Below are 20,998 nucleotides of genomic sequence, written 5' to 3' on the forward strand. Positions count from 1 at the left end.
TATAATAATAGATATCTATAGAGATATAGATTATGAGATATAATATAGATATATATATAGAATAGAGAAGTATATAAGATATATAGATATATATAGATATAGATCTATATAGATATATATATATATTATATCTATTATAGATAGAATATATATATGTATATATTATATATATATAATATAGATATATATCTATATATATAATATATAAATAAGATATATATCTAATATATATATATATTTATCTTAAGAATATATTTATATATATATTATATTAATACACACATATCTATATATAAGATCAGTATATATATATATATATATATATATTATACATATATCATATATATATAATATATATATATTGTAATAAGTTTACGCTATCTCCGCTTCAAAGTAACATACATCTCTAATGTTATTTATAATATTCAAAGTAATGTACATTTATAAATTTTATTCATAATTAAATACAGGAGCAGTCGCTGCTCCAATCCATAAACCACTCCCATTAAGGGGTTAACTCTTAATCATCTCTTGTCCGTTTTACTGCCTGTGACCTTGCGCCTGCAGATTACTGGAATCGAGAGGGAGCACGCCTTAGGAGGGCACCCAGCCGCCATATTGAATACTAAATCACGTGCCCACCGCATGGAAGGACAAGTAACGCCGCCTGGATTCTGGCGATCCTTCTCCAAATTGATAAAAGGGCACAAGTACTGTGGATCATTCTTAGACGCTTTCAATGCTCCAGACAAGCAAGATTGCCCAGCTCCTTCTTGAGCTACTGATTCCCTTTGCAGACAGCTGCTGCTAGCCTACATATCATTACAGTGAATTAAATTTCCCTCCCCATCAGCACTCTGAGGAATATGGACTCAATCTTCGACCAGGCTGCAACTAAGCCACTGGGAATTTGAGCCGCTGTGAATTCTAGATTCTCACCTCATGTTGCTCCGGGATTCTTCCCCTCCTTTGTGTCTCCTACATGCCACGTGTCTGGACAAACCAGCCACCTGTTCATCTACTTCAAGATCTGATCCATTACTGATTTCTATTTGTTATGGGGCCCTTACGTCCCTTTCAAACCTACAGGGTGTTATTAATTCTTTTTAATATTACTTGTGAGAGTAAATATAATTAATTAAGCTAACCTTACAGTTTGCATAATCAATACCTGCTCTGAAACAGGCCCTCAGCCTCATTTTAATTATGTGACTGCCCCTCTTTGTTCAGGTCATTTGCAGTTAAATGTATGTTATCCCCCAGGTACAATCATAATACATATGTGTGTGTCAGTGTCTGCGTTAATTTGATGTGCACATACAACCATGTACTTTAGGATACCGGTAGATAAGGAAAGATTTTTCAGTAGGTAAATATAGAAAACGTACTCAAATGTAGCGAATTGTAGATGAAGGAAGAAACCACATACAGTGACCGATGAGACGTAACTAACTGATATATCTTATTTCTTATTGATTAGGAACCATCAGGTGATGTCGTTCGCAGTGACCTTCCAGTCCAGAAAAGGAGCGTATTGATTATATTCTTGAGTGTATGTATGTATGTATATGTATATATATTATACATTATACATACATAATACACATTATATGTACATACATATATATATGTATACATACACACAAACACACACATATATATAATTTATATATAATTTCTGGAGGATATTCCAACTTCTTGCTTTCTGTATCCTTGGACCAATCGGTTTTGCTTGATGAAAGATTTTTGAGACCACATTAATTAAAAAATTTATCCATTTATATAAAAAATGATCCTAAAACACATTTTTGGAAAAATGACAGATATCATAGACATGTTGGGAGCAGGACACGAGAAAAAGTGTCTTGATCCTGACAACATCAGGAATTCAAGAATCAACCGGTTTATTCAGTCATTCAATTTAAGCAACTCCAAACTATGTTCCTTTCTGCCTTCCTCCTTATATCCAAACTTTTTATTTTTCTAAAGGGGAATTATATGAGCAAATTTTGCCTGCAGCAAACGAGTTCAATGACAGGAGGAGGAGGAGGAGGAGGAGGAGGAGGAGGAGGAGGAGGAGGAGGAGGAGGAGGAGGATGATGATGGAAATCTATTGAGGACTTGTTCTCGGAAGTCGCACATCTCCAATAAGGAAGGGCAATCTAACTTCAAATGCGCTTCTCTTCCCAAGAAAAGTTACTCTCACACCTCTTAGAAAATCAAAACGTTTCGCTACCCATTTATTGAGGACCACCTTGACAAAAAAAAAAAAAGAAGAAAAAAAAATCTGTACAACTTCCGTAATCCTGTTAACGGACAACCAAAAAGCTACAGAAATCATATCCACCTTTTCGGAAGTAATATATTATCAATATCCTCGTCAAATGTGAAAATGTTCCTCTCGAGACAAAAACTATAATCTTCAAGATTCACTTTGATTTCAGTAGAACAAGTAATTAACTTATTTGAGTAAAGAAAAAAACCGGTCATTATTCCACCTCCCGACTCTTAACTCCTCCGTCCACTTATAGATTCATAGATTACGACTATAAATCGATCTACAGGACTATGTCACCAGCGTCCCTTTGACGTCTAAAAGCAATCCTCGGTGTTCTCCTGGAATTCAAAGTGGAATTCGAAGTGTTTGGATAAAGTATTTTTATGGGCATTCATGAAACCACCTACAGGGTTAATTAAAAGTTAAAATTCGACTTCATTTTCCGGCATCATCAATCAGGTTAATGTATTATTTTCGTAGTGAAGAGACCAAGGCGAGTATTTCTGCACAAGAGCAAAATAAATGGACTTGGCTTCTTAATTCATGCCCGTATTGTCTCCTGAGAAGCACAGGTTAAACGATTCGATTTAAACAACAGACGAAGCTTAAGAACTTCGCATTCCAAGGTCGCATAATGTAAGTGGCCGATCAAATCGGCTGTCCCTGAGGCCTATTCAACATCTGTCGAATTGCGAGATGCCTGACGCACGAGGTCGAGACAATGCAGGTATATAAACAATTAAGCGGCTCTCTGGAGCAATGCAGAAATTACTCCCACTTTTCCTTCCCAACGCCGCAATACATTCATTGCTTTTTGCATGTTTACATCAGCTTTGCTTCTCTCTCTCTCTCTCTCTCTCTCTCTCTCTCCTCTCTCTCTCTCTCTCTCTCCTGATGCCCACTCAGACCAGGATCTGAGAAATATATGAATGGTGAAGTCAAGATATTTTCATCTACTTTGAATTTCACAATTTCAATATCTAAATATTTTTCACATTTTTGTTCATAATTATAAAGAAACACAAACAAGAGGACAAATCATAGACAAGAATAGAATAAAATAAAATACAGAACTTAGGCCAAAGGCCAAGCGCTGTGACCATTGGGGTCATTCAGCGCTGAAATGGAAACTGACAGCAAAAAGGTTTGAAAGGAGTAACAGGAGGAAAACCTCAAAGCAGTTGCACCATGAAACAATTGTTGGTTGAGGGTGGAAAGTAAGATGGAAAAAAGATGTTATGAACGGAGGTACATTACAATTAATGAAAGGGGTTGCAGCTGGAGGCCGAAGGGACGCTGCAAAGAATCTTAAGTAATGCGTACAGTGAGCCGGGGTATCACAGACAAAATATCTTTAATAAGCAATAGAAAGGAAATCTTGTATATTATGATGATTGAACGAAATCTTCATGAACAACAGAAATCTTGTTGCTTAAATATTCTCCGACCTTTCACTTTACTTTCAACATTACAATTTAACCCAATTATTTATGAATTGATATAATCCTTCCCTTACAGCAATCTAACCCAAAGGCAGCGTATTCGCAAAACTTTGGTTCACATTTAGATTGTTTGCTCTCTCTATATATATATACTATCAGGTATGGATGATGGCTCCTTTGGACGGGCGTATTCATACAGCGTGAACAACTTCAAATCAATATCTATTTCGAAGTCTTCTATGTTTAAAATGGGGGTGGTGGGGGTGGGGGGAGGGGGGAGAATCACGCATACTGCATAAAAACACAAAGGTATGTTCGCGTTCTGTCAGACACGCACAAAGACACGCATGATTATGAAACCAAGGCAGCCAGCAAACACATTTCCAACAACAGTTAAAAAATCAAACGTGAAAATGAATCACGTTCATAGACGAACAAATCTTTCTAATAAGTCAGGGAATTCTAGCAGCACATAAAAGATAACAAATATTAAAATACAAATGAAAAAACTCATTGTGATTGTACAAAGATTTAATTTGAAATCAGATTAGGCAGGAACAGGATGCAGTGCAAGGAGTGCTGGAAAGACTAAAAATGAAAACATCACAAGGCATAACGCTATGTCCATGTTAAACAACACTGGTGCTAGGAACACAAGGGCAGATATTAAAAAAAAAGCTCTCGCCATACTAATATATGTTTCAAAAGAGCAAGTCAAGCAATTCCCAAAGTTCAGATCAACGGGTGGAAGACCGCATCAGCTGCGCAAAAAATAATAATAAGGAAAATTAAGAGAAAATGCACCACGAAATGAGCATAAGGACCCTAACCCTTGAGTGCTTTTACTGCCCACCGATGACATCATCCCACTTCCCAAAATGCCCAACACACAAAAGCTCCCGGAAGCAGGAGTTCAATAAATATGATATAAGAGAGAAATAACGATAATGGAATCGTTAAGAGAGCTAGAATGAATATCTTATGAGAAACGCTCATTTTTGTGTCATCGAACATATCGAGATATGGATCAGTAATGATGGAAAATATGTATTATAGCAATTATTACGTTTATTCTCTAAACGGGAATAAGCCTGGTAAATAATTTTTAAGTTTCGCTTTCAAAAAGTAATTCCACTCCATATTTAAGGAAAACTAAATCATTTTTAGCTTCACTTTTAAAGAGTAATTCCACTCCATATAAAACTAATCTTCCTAGAGAAACAATTTAAATAATTTCCCTTGAAAAAAATTCTTATTGAAATAAATTTTCTAGAAAAAAAAAAGTATTTTTCACCGAAAGATATTGCATGAACCGACAGTGTACTGTATGATCCAAAAGTTTTGAGTATCGTATTATGTATGAAGAAAAAACAAAACAACTAGAGTAACAAATTATGGAAAAAATAAAAGCAATAATAATAATAATAATTATAATGTACAATATAGAAAAAATAATTCATTATGATACCTCATATAAGATACTGTACAATATAGAAAAAATAAGTCATGATACCTATATAAGATTTACTGATACATCGACGTCATGAAGAAGCGTCTTTACGATGTTAATGCAAGAACGGCCCAGATTACTAATACAATAAGATTAATGAAACACTGTAAGAGATTTTTGTCTTTCTGCTTGTGAATGGCAGAAATGATTATATGTTTACATAACATACACGCACACACATACATACATCTATACATATGTATGTGTATATTATACATACATATATGTAGTATATATTATATACACACATACATGTGATATAAATATATACATACATACATACATACATATTCCTACAACAAAGACCTGAAGAGTTATTCCGAGCATGCTCCCCAGTCGAATTCGCCTGACCCAGTTAAGCCTACAGAGGCCTCCTTTCAACGCATTCCTGGGAGCCACGGTCTGCAAATTGATCTTGCGTGACTTTGGCACTTGCTGTCTGGCCAATCGAATCCCAATTACTGCATCCTTCCCGGGCCTGTTGAGACGAAGGGGCCACAGAAGGTGTTGCGAAGATTGTGTAAGGTCTGGGTAGGAGTCATTTTGCTAAAAATAACTGTAATGGCAGGAATTTCCATTGGCAGCTGTAAAAGGATGGATGTCAACCACAGGCTTACAGGATGTTATAAATTTATTAGTACTTTGACGTCTTCAACCCGACTGCAATATCATTTTTTAATAATTTTTTTAATTAATAATAATAATAATAATAATAATAATAATAATAAATAAATAATACTAATAATACTAAAATAATAAATAAATAAAATGAATGATGATGATGATGATGTATGATGATTTTATTATTAATTATCATTATTCTTCTATGATAATTATGATGATGATGATGATGTACTTCATACCTGACGGCATAGATAATAATTAAGAATAATAATAATAATAATAATAATGAACCAAACAAAACCTTTTAGTTATCGTCTGCAGATGGAAAAACAAACCTACAAGAATACTGCGTATAACTTACATGAATAATAATAATAATAATAATAATATAATAATAATAATAATAATAATAATAATAATAATAATAATAATAATAATAATTTGCATAGCATTTTACTATATAAATACTTAAAAGTAAGCAAGTTATGCTCAGTAATCTTGTGGGTTTCTTTTTTCAATACTATTATTATTATTATTATTATTTATTATTATTATTATTATTAGAAGGTTTTTTTTAAAATTGTTGAAGTTTTCTTTAAACTTGGCGCCAAAAACATTTATGAATATTTAATGTTGTGAAGAATCGTCCTTAGTTTTAGTAATCAGCAATTTTTCACCATTAAGCTATCCTATATTATAAAACTATTGGGCAGACGAAAAAAAGCCGTGAAGTGTGAATTTTTTTTTTTTTTTAACTATCTCCATCAAGGTCAACGTTCGGACGAGAATAAGCCACACAAAACATGACAAACTAAAGTGAGAAACAAAAGTGGAAAACTTTAACCATTACTGCCTATAAAGTTAATTTAATGAATTTTGGTTTATAGCATCGTAAGCTAAGGCAAAACATAGTATAACATAGTAAGCTAATGCAAATCCATAATGTATCAGGTAGTATCCTTTGCTTAGCCAACAAAGAGCTGTTAGCAACTCAGCCTGTGAAACAAACTCGCTCAAATGCAATTACGTAAGAAAAGGCACTATAATCAAAGTATTGTTAATTAATTAACAATACCAGATAACAACTTTGCGGAGCTGCCAACTGTACTGAAATTAGGAAATCGATGTTACGCCAGTTCGTATAGAAAAGGTGCTGTTCCAAAATTTCAACGACAGGCAACCAGGACAAAGTATAAAATTTATTTACTAACCAAAACACAATGATTTTCAATTTGGCCGATCGTAACTAGGGAAGTCTTCTCCTTAGAACGGCTCCTCGCGTCCACCTAACGCTGAAATAAACTCTTGTACACTGAATGACTATGTTTGGGCTGAGACGACTTGTGGGGAACCATCGTAAGGGTTTCCTTTACCTTTCTGTACGCCTGAACGCTATTTTCTGCTCCTCTCTGTTCTCCTCTCTTCCTTACCCATTATATACCGTTGCTCCAATTCTCGATGATTCTGGTATACGTAATACTCAACAAATTGGGTAGTCAGCAAATACCTTGAATAAACAGGTTACGCAAAACCTCAGAAAAAATTGTACCTTGCGTGTTTTTAAGCACAATTAAATCAATAAATATTACACTAATGTCTTCAGTGTAGCACGAAAGTCCACGGGCTTGGGAATGTCATAAAATCCACGTATGAAGGCGAGTGGAAAACGGGACTTGGAACAAGTACTTTCGTCATATATTCTAAATTTTCAAGTTCAAAATGTCTGAATAGATCAATATTTCTTAAACTAAACTTTATTATAAATTTAACTCATACTATTTATATCACTCCGCAACATAAAAGAAAATTGAAGAAGTTCATGTCTGTTCTCGGACAGCCAAAGAAAACGGTGATTGGGGTAACTATACAAAAGAAAAATGATAATCTGGTAAACTAGGACCTAACACGCATACAAAAAGATACGAAACTAAACACACACACACACACATATATAATATATATATATAATATATATATATATATATATATAATATATATATATATATATATATATATATATATATATACATACAAATTAAAAGAAAGGGAAATGACGCAAGAGCGCCTCCAGATGACGTCGGTACCCTGGTTTCGACCAGCCTGACAGTTCTAATGTCATGGTCAAACAAACTGAACATCGGAGTCTGTGATTAATATCTATTGTTTCCAACAAGTTCAGTTTAGATAAATAAAAATCCTTTTCTGTGAAATCTTCTATTCCACTCTTTCAACTTACTGCTTATAGCCTATGACAAAAACCTTTTGCATAAGAGGGTTGAAAAATAGCGGACAGGTATATAAAAATAAAGTAAAATCATCTTCTGCAACTCTATTCATGTCCTGAAAGAAAGGCCATGGTCGATGAGTTCGTAAAACATTTAGAATTCAAAATTCGCAGTGTACGTTGGGTTTCAAGTAGGAATCTGACTGGTTTGTACAAATTTGTAATATCATTATTGTTATTATTTGGAAAAACTCTCCATCACGAGATTATATAAAGTGTTCTAAGGCGTCCACAATAATAAAAAAAAAATTAATAGTTCGTGTATAATTTAGAAACATTTAATTTTTCTATTATCGTGGATCCCTTAGAACATTGTTATTATTATTATGATATGAAAGACTTCCACACCAAACAGTTCATTAACTAACTATGAAAAAAAAATAGATCGCCAATATGAGAGACAAGTAATCATATCAAAGGGATGTGCTATAATAAACAGGTAAATAAAAATATACAATTGATCCTGTTTTTCAACAGTCAAGGCCATTGTCAAGACTAGTTTAAAAATAATTATAAAGAAAGTCATTGGAAAACAATTATTATTATTATTATTATTAGTAGTAGTAGTAGTAGTAGTAGTAGTAGTAGTAGTAGTAGTAGTAGTAGTAGTAGTAGTAGTAGTAGTAGTAGTAGTAGTAGGTCTGCATCATAGGAATTCCTAACAATAGCTATACACAGTAATTGGCTAAAGATCAGTCAAAATGCCAAATGTTGCATGAAAACAACCTCCCAGAGGAGCAACAAAGGCTGCCATAGCAACGGACTGCAAGGTGATACAGCTGCCTGAGCATAAAATGAACCTTTGGATCTGGAATCCTTCAGAATGAGTTATCCAGCAGAAGCTTAACATAGTCCACGAAGAAGCAACCAAATATTTGCTACATCTTGTAACTAACCACCAGCACGACAAAAGCTTTTCAGCATTAGCGGGTCATGAAGACTAAAGCATGAAGCAAATCTGACAAAGAGAGTGACATAAGCTGTGTTTGAATAAATAACTGAAAAAGCAAGGGTCAATGTAGCCATTAAATTAAGCTTCAATTAAACTGATCTATTTAACACATAGTGAGTGTGCTTTCCTTAAACTAGAAGTGAATTCACTGCGTTTGCATTACTTAAAAGAAACTAACTTCATTGTTTCACGACGAAGTAGATTTATCAGCAATATCCTCGTTGTGCTTTGGTTAAGCCTCGACACAAACTAATACATTTACTATAAAGCCTAGTAGCACTTTCGTTTAGCTCTTGGGAATTGCAAGGAACTGCAATTAGTATTTCACAAAAGGAGTATCACAGGCTTCTATTTTGAAGACCAGGAGACATGACATTGGTAAAGACTACGAACAAGAAAGGTCCCAAAACGCTACCCTGCTGAGCACGAAAACATGCTGTGGTTGAGATTTAGTACTTACCCTACAACCCCTGACCTGCCAAACTGATATAAAATGGACATACAATAATCCCCGTCGAGGGCAGCGATACAGACAACTTCGACAATCCTGGACCTAAATTCGTTGTTTAGGTTACCTTGGATATAAAAAGTTTCGTCTAAAAGAGCATCACACTATAACGGCTGTCAGAAAGCGCGTTGAAACTTTTATCAGTCTAAGTAAATTCTTTTTCCTCTTCGTGAAGAATATCGTATTGATTCGTATATTGTTCTACCTCCATCGAAACACATTAAACATTTTTTACAAATTATTCAACTGACATCTTTGTTTCACATAGACCTGAACATCTCGAGCTGATCGCTTTTCTCTCTCTCTCTCTCTCTCTCTCTCTCTCTCTAGCCGGGAGAGTCTCGCAAATAGAAAAAATAAATACGAGAATATCAGCGGTACTTATAGAATACTGGCAGCTGTATCCACCCTTCGGACGTGTTATGGAACCCACATCACTTCTAAATGACCTGGTCATACATCTTTCCCCAGCCAATGCTACTGCGTCACTGACCGGTTCAGTATGTTGTGACAGGTTTCTTGGCCAAGAATTTCATCGCGAGGCCCCCTTAAACGGCCCTTGATAAACCTCAGCCTATAGTTAAACTCTGATATTGATGTTAAATACATTTGTAGTCATTTATGTTAACTCATGTTACCAAATTTGAATGCAGTGGACCCATCTTTGACCCTTTGGACTCTAATTCCCAAAGGGAGTGGGCTGCGCCCCCCCGTTCCCGCTATCAACGTCAGGGTAGATAGGCTACGACCCCCTTCTCCCCTGGTCGGTAAGTCGAAAGGGTGTAGGCCTCCTGGCCCATATGATTGTGGGAAACCCTCTGACCCTCGGAAACCCCATTCCCAGGGGGGTGTTGCTCCCCCTTACCACTGAGGGTGCCTCATGGCCCCCATATTCGTGGGGAGCCTGTTTGTACTTATAGAAATATTTCTACAGAAATGTCAACTCCGAAAGTTGTATAAAAAAAGGGGGAGGGTGAAAAAGAGGGGTTACGACCCCCTTAGAAACGGCCCTCAAATTTTGGATTTTGACTAAAACCTTCCTGGGCGGGAGGGGAGTCTGCGGTGAAGATTTGGTGGCCCCAGCTTTCATAGTCTGGGCGTGCATAGCGAACAGACAAACAGATAGAAATTGCCTTTTATATATAGAGAGAGATAATGATAAAAATAAGAAATTATTATCATTACTTATATATTATTACTGCTACCCAGACTATACGAACCTCCATAGGAAGTAATGCCATGAAAGAGAAGATAAGGAAAGAAAATAATAAACATTCGAAAACAAATAAAACAAATAAAAAGATAACCAATTTAATGTAAGGGTATAGCCGAACACTAAAAAGAATTCAAAGAACAGTGCACTAACTGACATACGTATAACTGAGAGGAGAGCTTTGAGGACATTTTATTAGCAGGACAAAACTACTTTTAATCCTATCATATATTCAAACTGACGTTTTAGATTTTTTGTGCAATATTTTTCTTACCTTTTTTCAAAGTCCTTCTCCTAATGCCCGCATTTCTTATCATCTTAAACATAATCATGAAAATTTCAGTCAAGTTTTCATTTATTACTTTATTCTCTTTCATTACTATTAGAGTTGAAATTTAGTCTTACCAAAGAACTAACGCTCTTTTATTAGTCTAGTTATAGTACAACTTGAAACATTTCTTCGTCTGTGCCATTTCAAACATTAACTAAACATGCAAAAATTCGGACGGAAAAAACCGACAACAAATTAAACTTTAAAAACAAAGGATCCAAACATTTCTAATTCTTTGTCAGGCATTTCAAGTATTTTCTCACTTCTCATACATTACTAACTTTATTTCCTTTAATTTTTCAAGATATTCTTATCATTAATTACATTTTCAAGCTCTTTCAATTTCCCAAATTCGTTTAGTTTCGAATCGCAAAATTTCTAACCAATATCTTCAACCCTCTCGCCATACGACACTTTAAATGGCATCTACACATTGTAAACATAAACAGCTTCCTTGGATCTATAGACACACAAGGTCGTCCTGTTTATTTACCGTATCTCCAGACACCTTCATGCCTTGATTCCCTTGAATCCACTCTCTAGTCGTTCTTTTATGAAGGGCTTTCAATGATATTAATTTACATTAATTTTCTTGGCGTGGTTATTTCAGGTGAATATTAGATCACTTGCGAAATAAATTGAAGTCCAATGACAATCATGATAATTATGGGGACTGATTTTCGGTTTCTGAAACTGCTTAAACAATGCCTCGTAATTAAACTTCCAGGAACTGGCATACAAATGGCTTACATATCCACCTAGATGAACAATTGGTACAAAAAGCTAAGCAGTAACTCATATCAATCATTTATTCCTGAACGCGGGAATTGTCTTCTCACACTCGTTAATCTAGCACCCATGATTCCAAAACAAATGAAAAGACAACCAAACGTAGCGGAGCCGAGCCACCCTGCGCCAGTAACCCCTGCCCCCCCTCTCCACCCCAATACCCATATCCCCTTGCTTCATAAATAGATGGGGGAGTGGAGGAGTTGGGGGAGGGCTGGAAGGCCACCCTGCCTGTATAGTGGACACGACTCCCCTTACTTCCCCTTCCCCGTTCGTGTTCCGGGCCGGTCATGGAACTGGGGAAGAGGGGAGAGGTTCAGGCACGGGGGATTGGCTTGAGTTTCGATGGGTGTAGGTGGGGATGAGACTGTGTCGTGGCTGGACCCACCCGTACCTCCCCCATGGGGCGCACGAAAACTCGTGTTCCAGGGCTCGCGCCTTTCCACATTAGTGCGAGGGCCGGTCGAGACCACACGGCGAGTGTTCGATCCAGTTCCGAAGAAAGTGTGTAGAACCCCTCGAGCGTTCTGTGTATTGTATCCTATATGGGAGTCGTGAAGTAATGGCTATTATGGGGCTTGAATACTTATTGGCTGCTGTTTACCTACAATTATGAAAGTAAAACAAACGATGGTTATTCGATAGTAGTAGCGTGATGTACCTACGTGTGGGGTGGGGGCTGCGCGCCCCAGGAGACGTGTAAGAGAAATAATGTGAGATATGTTATATTACCCGATCGAGTGACACCGGTTTTCTGTGAGTGTGGTGTTACTCTCGACGTGGTTCCATCAAGGTCCTTTTAGACTGTATCTTTCACAATCGAAATTCCTTAGGAGCTTCATTATTCAGTGGCTGAAGAAACTTACAATGACATTAAGGTTTCATGATTATTATTTGCTCCATCTACGTCATCTTTCTCAGGTATCGGAAACCATCAAAAGTCAACATATTTAATCTTCACGACTGTCAAATTATTGTTCACTGTGTATGCTTAACAGAAAGGCAGTATAGCTTATGCTCACTGCATATAAACAATAAATGTACATATGTTAATACAAACAAAAAAACACACACACACATGTGTGTGTGTATGTATGTATGTACGTATATATATATATATATATATATAATGTATATATATAGGATATATATATATATATATATATATATATATATATATATATATAAATCATAAGTAAAAGTCTAATCTAGTAAGAATTAACGGTTCTCAACTTTTCCTACCAGTTACCTCAAGTATACTTTGATAGAAAGCTCTAACTGATAATATAACAACTTTTCCCCGTTTCAGTTATGATGTGTGTGTGTGTGTGTTTTTTTTTTTTCTTTTTTTTTTTTTTTGTGAACCAACATTTTACGGAGTTTTAACTGCCGAATTATCCGGCAGAGGGCAGAGCCAGTAATGTCCTGTCTTTGAGATTCCTTTCTTACTCCTGACTCATCGTAGTCAGCTATACTTCAGAGCCAAATCTGTGTTCCTTAGGCGTCCAACTCCAATGCTTTTTCTGCTAACTTGAGCTGGTTAATGGCATTAGGTCTCTCTGATAAACAATAATTTTTTGTGAAAATAGAAAGTGTAGGTGAAGGACAAAAGTCGGAGCCTTACCAAGCTGTTATGGAATATATAGAATTAACGCCAAAGGCCAATCGCTGGGACATTTGAGGTCATTCAGCACTGAAAGCAAATTGAGAGTAGAAAAGTTTGAAAGGTGTAACAGGAGGAAAACCTCGCAGCTGCACTATGAAACGATTGCTAGGAGAGGGTGGATAGCAAGATGGAAGAAAGAGAATGTGAGTGGAGGTAGAGTAAAAGGAATGAAAATGGGGAAGGCTGCAAAGACCGTAAGTGATGCCAAGCTGTAAATCCATAAATGAAATCAAAATCCCACACCTGCAACGCTATTAGAGAACTAGCAAGAAACATTGAGGCGAGGATTCCTTTTGCCTCTATTATAGTACCCCGCATATTATCGGTTTAGCAGTAACTACTGTTTACTTGAATAATCCATGGGTGAGCCCACATTACTGCAAAGCATATAAAGACACGATGGCAACTGATCGCACACACATCTTATACAGGTTAAATACAAATGAGCGACTTCTTAGTACTCCTAACCAGACTTCAAGTGATTCGTCCAGTAATTGCCAAAGATTGGTTCTACGTTTACGGTCGTTGACTCGTTTTCAACCTCTTTGTGATATGTATGAGATTAGTTAACGACGCGTGTTGACGATATGTTTTGACGTAGTGTGGACGCACCTTCAGAAACTAACGAGGCTGGCGTATGCCTGAGGGCATTAGAAGCTGTCTTTGCGATAAAAGCTTGTCTCAGAAAAAACTCCAGTTTTGACGACTGGTACTACAGACGCATTTCTAATCATTTAAGTAGTGCCAGTTTCATTACAAGAAGAGATGCATCACATATTGTTCATGGAGTTACGTGTCGCATCAAAGATCAGAGATTTAAAGTTGTATAGTTAGAAGATTATGAACACATATTTCAAGGACTGACGGGTCAGTATCTTCAGCCGTATATAAAGAAATTTTTCATTGGACAGCAAGTACAATTATTTGAAAGGTGTACAGCTTTTTATTTCATATGGATGTATATATATATATATATATATATAATATTATATTATATACATATATATATATTATATATATATATATATATTATGTGTGTGTGCGTGTATATATACATGTGTTATATATATAGTTATATATATATTATAAGTAATATATATATACTATAATATATTATATATTAACCAAACCTTAATACCATGAATAATATGTAATCCTCCTCGGTTACAAACAATAACTAAATCCAGTTCAGACCAACCATGACGTCATGACGGATTATGACGAGTCACATACGACATATCAGTAGCGCTCAAGTACTTTAAATTACATGAACTTTTACTTATACCAACACGAATACACACGCACAACAACATATAAATTTATATATGCATATATGCATATATTCGTATATATATATAAATATATTTACACATATGAATATATATGTATACCTACATGAATTAAGTATATTACACACGGTTACACACGGTTAGAGGAAGATTAGATTTGCAAGAACCAACATTCCATTATATCCGAGGCATGCACACCTCTCAAGAATTTTACTCTAGCCAAGCAGCGTCTCCTTCCTCACTGCTGCGTTCCCTGAATCCTAGAACCTCCTATCTTTCAAGAGAGGGTCTATTGCTTCCTTCGGAGTGAAAGGCTGGTTTCACTTTAATGTTGTTCACGTTTCCAGAAGATCTGGGCTATAGATAAGGGCATCGTGCAAAACGTCACTTGTTCTAAAAGCTTAAACACAATATTTCTCCCTCATGTAAGGCGCGGTGAGCAAAGGACTATTACAAGGGAAATAAAAGTATTGAAAAGTGGTCACCAACTACCATTTGGCCCCCAGTTGTACTACTATGATCAGCAGAATGGCACTGATGGCCATCCTTAGTCCTTAAAAAAGAAAGGACATCTGACGAAACCCTAAGTTATTTTGGTATTCTTATAAGAAATGTAGATTAACCAGAATGGGTATTAAAGTGTAAGAGTGTGAGTGAGTGAGTGTGTGTGTTAACGGACTAATCGACTTGATCTTGAATTATGGAGACACACCTAACACGGTTCCAGAAGCAAAAAAAAAAAAAAAAAAAAAAAATTAATCGCTAATATGCTTCACAAAGCAGAAGGCCACAAAATTATTCTCTCCTAATAACATTGCTGCCAAAATCATTCGACAAATTTAGCCCACGATCTTATGCCCAAGCTCCTGCTGTGAGAACGAGCATTTATTTTAATCATAATAAAAGTATTTCATAGAAAGGAAACCTTTTTTCAAAAAGTTTGCTAAGAATGCTGGATGTATTGAAGACGGAAAAAGAGATGATGTAAAAAGCATACTAAAAACAGTTTTTCGAAGCTCATAAAAAACAGAACATGACAACAAGAATCGAAATCCTTGACATTTAAGCTTTACTGTGTTTCTTGTAATCTGCATACAGGAAAAGGTTACCATTCATTCACATGCGACCTAGATTTTTTTTTTTTAGAGAGAGAGAAGAGAGAGAGAGAGAGAGAGAGAGAGAGAGAGAGAGAGAGAGAGAGGGAATGAAATTATAAAATTTGGTCTGGTGGTATGAGAACTTTGATGAATTAAATCAAATATTAAATTGGCAAAAAAAAGAAAAAAGTCCAGGGGCTCTACGGCATCTTTAGGACTCACTGTGAGATCATCAGCATGATTTACTCTGACATTACTACATGAACTACTGTGACATCACCAGGAATTACTGTGACAGCAACATGACTTACTTTGACATCACTGACTTACTGCAACATCAACATGAATTACTGTGACATCACCAGGAATTACTGTGACATCATCATGACTTACAGTGACATCACCATGATTTAGAGTGACGTTACCATGACTTACTGTGACATCATCAAGACTTACTGCAACTTCATGACTTACTGTGACGTCATTATGACTTTCGGGGCCTTAAAAGGTTCGGTGCAATGAAAAAAGCGCAAACACTGTCATTTCAGTGACCTCTGCACCACATTTATTAAATATATATCACACGAATTATTTGCATATGAATCACCCTGCGCATTTGGAGGCAGTAAATAAAAGGCATTTGCCATAAAACATATAATTTATGTCTCCATACTATTTACAAACGTTTCATGCACACGCAATCCACAGCTTGTCGCTTAAACAAACAACACTTCCTTCACCTTCTATACAAAGAACAATATTTCAGCTTTGCGCCTCACTAATAATCACTCTCGATACCGTTTATCACTCCTTCCGAAGGAAAGAACTTTATCGCTTTTGGCTGCGCTTTCACGTCTTGGAAAAGTAATAAACATGTAAACCAATAAAAATGGCCTTATATAACATCTAATGTATTGCTGTGGGGCGGTTCTCAACAAAGAATTTTATTTAAAAAAAATATCAAAGCGGACATATAAATGAAAAACACTTGAAGTCTAATTAAAATATCAGTATACTTTTATGGAAAAGGTTCTGAAGTTGATTAATACAATCATATATTCAAAAAAGTGTCAACGAATATCAACAAAGCAATTTTTATGTGAATATAGCTACTACAGCCATATATATAGTAGCATCCAATAGCGTCATTTTGCCAAGTACATTCGCTGCTATCTGCCAGGACGTTTGACGATTGGTTGGCACAACATCTTTGAAAAAATCATACACGCTATCTAAATGCCTCTATGACAGACGTACTTATCTGAAATAAAAATATTTCTCAATGCCAAAGTCAAGCAGTCAATATTTTCACTCGAAAATGGACGCGCATTATAAAACGTATAGACACATCCGTAGTATGAAATATGCAAATGCAAACTCTTATTTAAGAGATACTATGAATTTTTGTCTGCAAATACACATAAATTAAGACGTAATTTAATGTTATTTTACATATGACATTATAAACGCAGTCGTCGCTTCCTCTATACACGAACTTCTTTCTTTCTGCCTCTTAAACGAAATATATATATAATATTCCTTTTAGCTCAACAGTTTCGGCCTCCACTAGCCCTTATCGAGAGCTGTTTATTAATAAACAGCTCTTGATAAGGGCCAGTGGAGGCCGAAACTGTTGAGCTAAAAGGAATTTCAGCTTTTCATTTCCCCTGTGGACTACCTCATATATATATATATATATATATATATATATATATATATATATATATATATATATATATATATATATATAAATATATATATAGTTTCTGTGAGATAAAGAAAGAAGTTCGTATATTAAATATATTTACCTGAGAGAGAGATAGAGAGAAAGACACTGAGTGTTAAAACACTGCAAAAGGAACAACGTTGGATCTGACCTTAAGGAAAAGCAAAAAAAAAAAAAAGCTCATTCCGATGGCAATGTTTATTGCAATCGATGAACACCACGAACTTTAATACGTGACTAAGACACAACAGCTCGACTGCTCCTTTCGCTAAGCGTTGGCTGGTTAATAACTGTGGTTAGCACACAAAGATGAACTAACGGTTTATTGAAAGAATTCCAAAATACTCTTCATTTTTAACTTCGTCAATCATATCTGAATTTATAACTGCACTGACTGTACATACATATACATACTAGAAATATTATATATATATATATATATATATATATATATATATATATATATATATATATATATATATATATATTAATAATGCCACGATTCGAACCTTCGTCTCTTAAATTTTGATAAAAGGATGGCAGTGACTTATCCATTTCATTATCAAAGTTGCTCTAAACCCCATAGTCCATATTCGTGTTGAATACAGGTTCTGTACTAAAATTCAATATCAACCCTTCTCCTACATGATAGTTGGGCGTCATGTTTATAATACGTTCCTATTTATAATAGTAAAGTCAGAACACACAATTTATTTTACGATAATAATGATAAACCATTTTATATCGAATTCGCTTTAATGTGAAAATGACATACAACCAAATTTGCTTTTATAAAAAAAGAACATCTAATGACGGCAGTATTCGAACCTATACCTACGGCTTTTTATACGGGCATTTTACTTCAACCCCACATGGAATTCGGCTTCTTTATCAATAATCGAAATCAACGGTTGTTCACAGTGATAACTGACTGTATAGTCCTCCTAATTCTTCATTTCTGTACTAACAAATACGCTGATACACTTTTCTTCGTGCATTTTACTTGCAAGTATTCTTGAGAAAATATTTTTTTCAAATTATATTTTCCGCAGCCAAGCCACTTAAGATACCATTCCCATTAGGCTATTTTTTTCGTCATCCTTTTCTTTATAAAGAAACTGCATTCAGATCGCCAATCCCTACCATACTTTCTCCTTCCAACCACGCCAGCCTCAGGCATCACTTCACTCCCCCAGAATTCAAGCTTTTCCGTTCTTTACCTTTGTCATCGTAACATTTTTCCTGCTACTTATTGGCAAATTTACAAAGTCACCCTCATATCCACAACGAGGACTGACTGCTCCCACGACCTATACTAATGTCCTTTCCAGTTTAAAGTAACTTCTCTTTCACCGCAGTTCGACACTACCATGAAATCTAGCTTTTTCTTCTCAAACCCATATACTATGATACACTTATTTTCTTATGTACTACGCTTATTAACAGGGATATAGGATGCACGGCTGGAAACTCCAATTGATAAGTTTTACCGGTGTAAGGAAATACGTGTATGGTTAAATTTCCAGAATTCTATAAGATACATTTTCTTTGGACAATATACAACACATTACTTCATTTGAATGGGGGAAAACTATCATTACATGAGCAATCTTTTATCAGCGAAGAGGTATTAGGACGACGAAAATAACATACTAGGTCATGGCTGTCCGACTGTTGGCAAATATTTTGTAAGGTTTGGATTATTTGAGTAGTAAAGCAGCCCTATATCGTGAGCTCACCGTACGGCATAATTACTCGCTCTCTACGTCTGACCTTTCCTAGTATTTGAGAGCAAACATTTCATAAAAGTTCAGAGGCATATGTTTGTTTGTTTGTATGGTGTTTTTACGTTGCATGGAACCAGTGGTTATTCAGCAACGGGACCAACGGCTTTACGTGACTTCCAAACCACGTCGAGAGTGAACTTCTATCACCAAAAATACACGTTTCTCACTCCTCAATGGAATGGCTAAGAATCAAACTCGCGACCACCGAGGTGGGACGCCAACACCATACCAACCACGCCACTGAGGCGCTCAGAGGCATACTATGTGGTCCGTTGCACATGTAAATAAATTTGCTCAAAATATTTTCCTCTCATATTTAAGTTTTTGTTGATTATACAATAGTATATGACTAATCGCATTACTTATAACCCATCCCAGTTGATTTAAAGAAAACAAGTCAACTTGCCCTTCACATAAAGTTCAGGCTTTTTTTTTCAGTCACATGAAGTGAAAGAAAATTTCGGGTTATCATTATCGGAAGAAATTCATCCGCCAATTATGACACTCACTAACGTTGAAGTTGCGGCCTCTCTCTCTCTCTCTCTCTCTCTCTCTCTCTCTCTCTCTCTCTCTCTCTATCTCTCTCTCTCTCTCTCTCTCTCTCTCTCTCTCTCTCTCTCTCTCTCTCTCTCTCTCTCTCTGTATGTATATACGTATATGCAATACTCACACAAACATATACATATATATATATATATAATATATATATATATATGTGTGTGTGTGTGTGTGTGTATGGAGGCGAGATATAGATTTTGAGTGTGAACTTCTGTAACAGGGCGAAGTTGTTAGGAAAAACATAGCAAATACGACTTAAGAAAAATTGATAAGGTGGGAAATGTGGAGAGAGGTAGAAATGGACACGCAGAAAAAGATGTACAAAGAGCAAAATCCAAGTAGAGTGTAAAGACCTAGGAAGGGTTGGAAAATAAGGCGGATGAGGTTCTGGAAAGGACAAGGCCTGGATATCCATGAACCGCCAAAATGATTTGCAAGATAGGGGTCATTGGACCATTGTTTTGAGGTGAAATGCAATACAGCTGCTAATTTTGTGGAAGTTTGACTGTCAAAACGAAGCAGTTAAAGAGTGACTGTAGCAGTGAAGTGCAATTTTTTTTCTGCAACCATCCCCTGTTAAAGGTGAAAAAAAAACTTTATGAATCTGAAATAGAAAATACTCACACAAATACACGCACACCCATCTTATATATATAAAATGCTCGGTGTGAGGGTGACTTCCCTTGGCACACGAAAATTTGTAAATGGCAGCGTCATAACTTAACTACTGAATAATGAAGGATGAACTGTGGAGATTTGAGAGTGTATGCATCACCAAGCCTATTAATTTATACAATCATTTATATAATATGTACTATGAGAGAGAGAGAGAGAGAGAGAGAGAGAGAGAGAGAGCATCTAAATTAAAGTCACAAAGATAAAGCGGTAAATAAAGTAACAACCATAGGTTTTTCCAGTGGCATTGAAATAACTCTATTTCCCAT

At 35.8% G+C, this 20,998-nt stretch overlaps 2 protein-coding genes across 5 annotated transcripts in view; one reads left to right on the forward strand and one right to left on the reverse strand.

The window, feature by feature from the left end:
- Positions 1-20,998, reverse strand: part of LOC135212056 (heparan sulfate 2-O-sulfotransferase pipe-like) — a 441,937-nt gene that overhangs the window by 90,397 nt on the left and 330,542 nt on the right. The window lies entirely within an intron of this gene.
- LOC135212055 (probable E3 ubiquitin-protein ligase HECTD2) overlaps positions 12,389-20,998 on the forward strand; it is a 95,140-nt gene continuing 86,530 nt past the window's right edge. For both annotated transcript variants that reach the window (XM_064245385.1, XM_064245387.1), the window contains exon 1: positions 12,389-12,435. The gene's annotated coding sequence lies outside the window, so the exon portion shown is untranslated. The remainder of the gene's footprint in view (positions 12,436-20,998) is intronic.

The sequence above is a fragment of the Macrobrachium nipponense genome, chromosome 40 (genome assembly GCF_015104395.2).
Source record: "Macrobrachium nipponense isolate FS-2020 chromosome 40, ASM1510439v2, whole genome shotgun sequence".
NCBI classification, from domain to species: Eukaryota; Metazoa; Arthropoda; class Malacostraca; order Decapoda; family Palaemonidae; genus Macrobrachium; species Macrobrachium nipponense.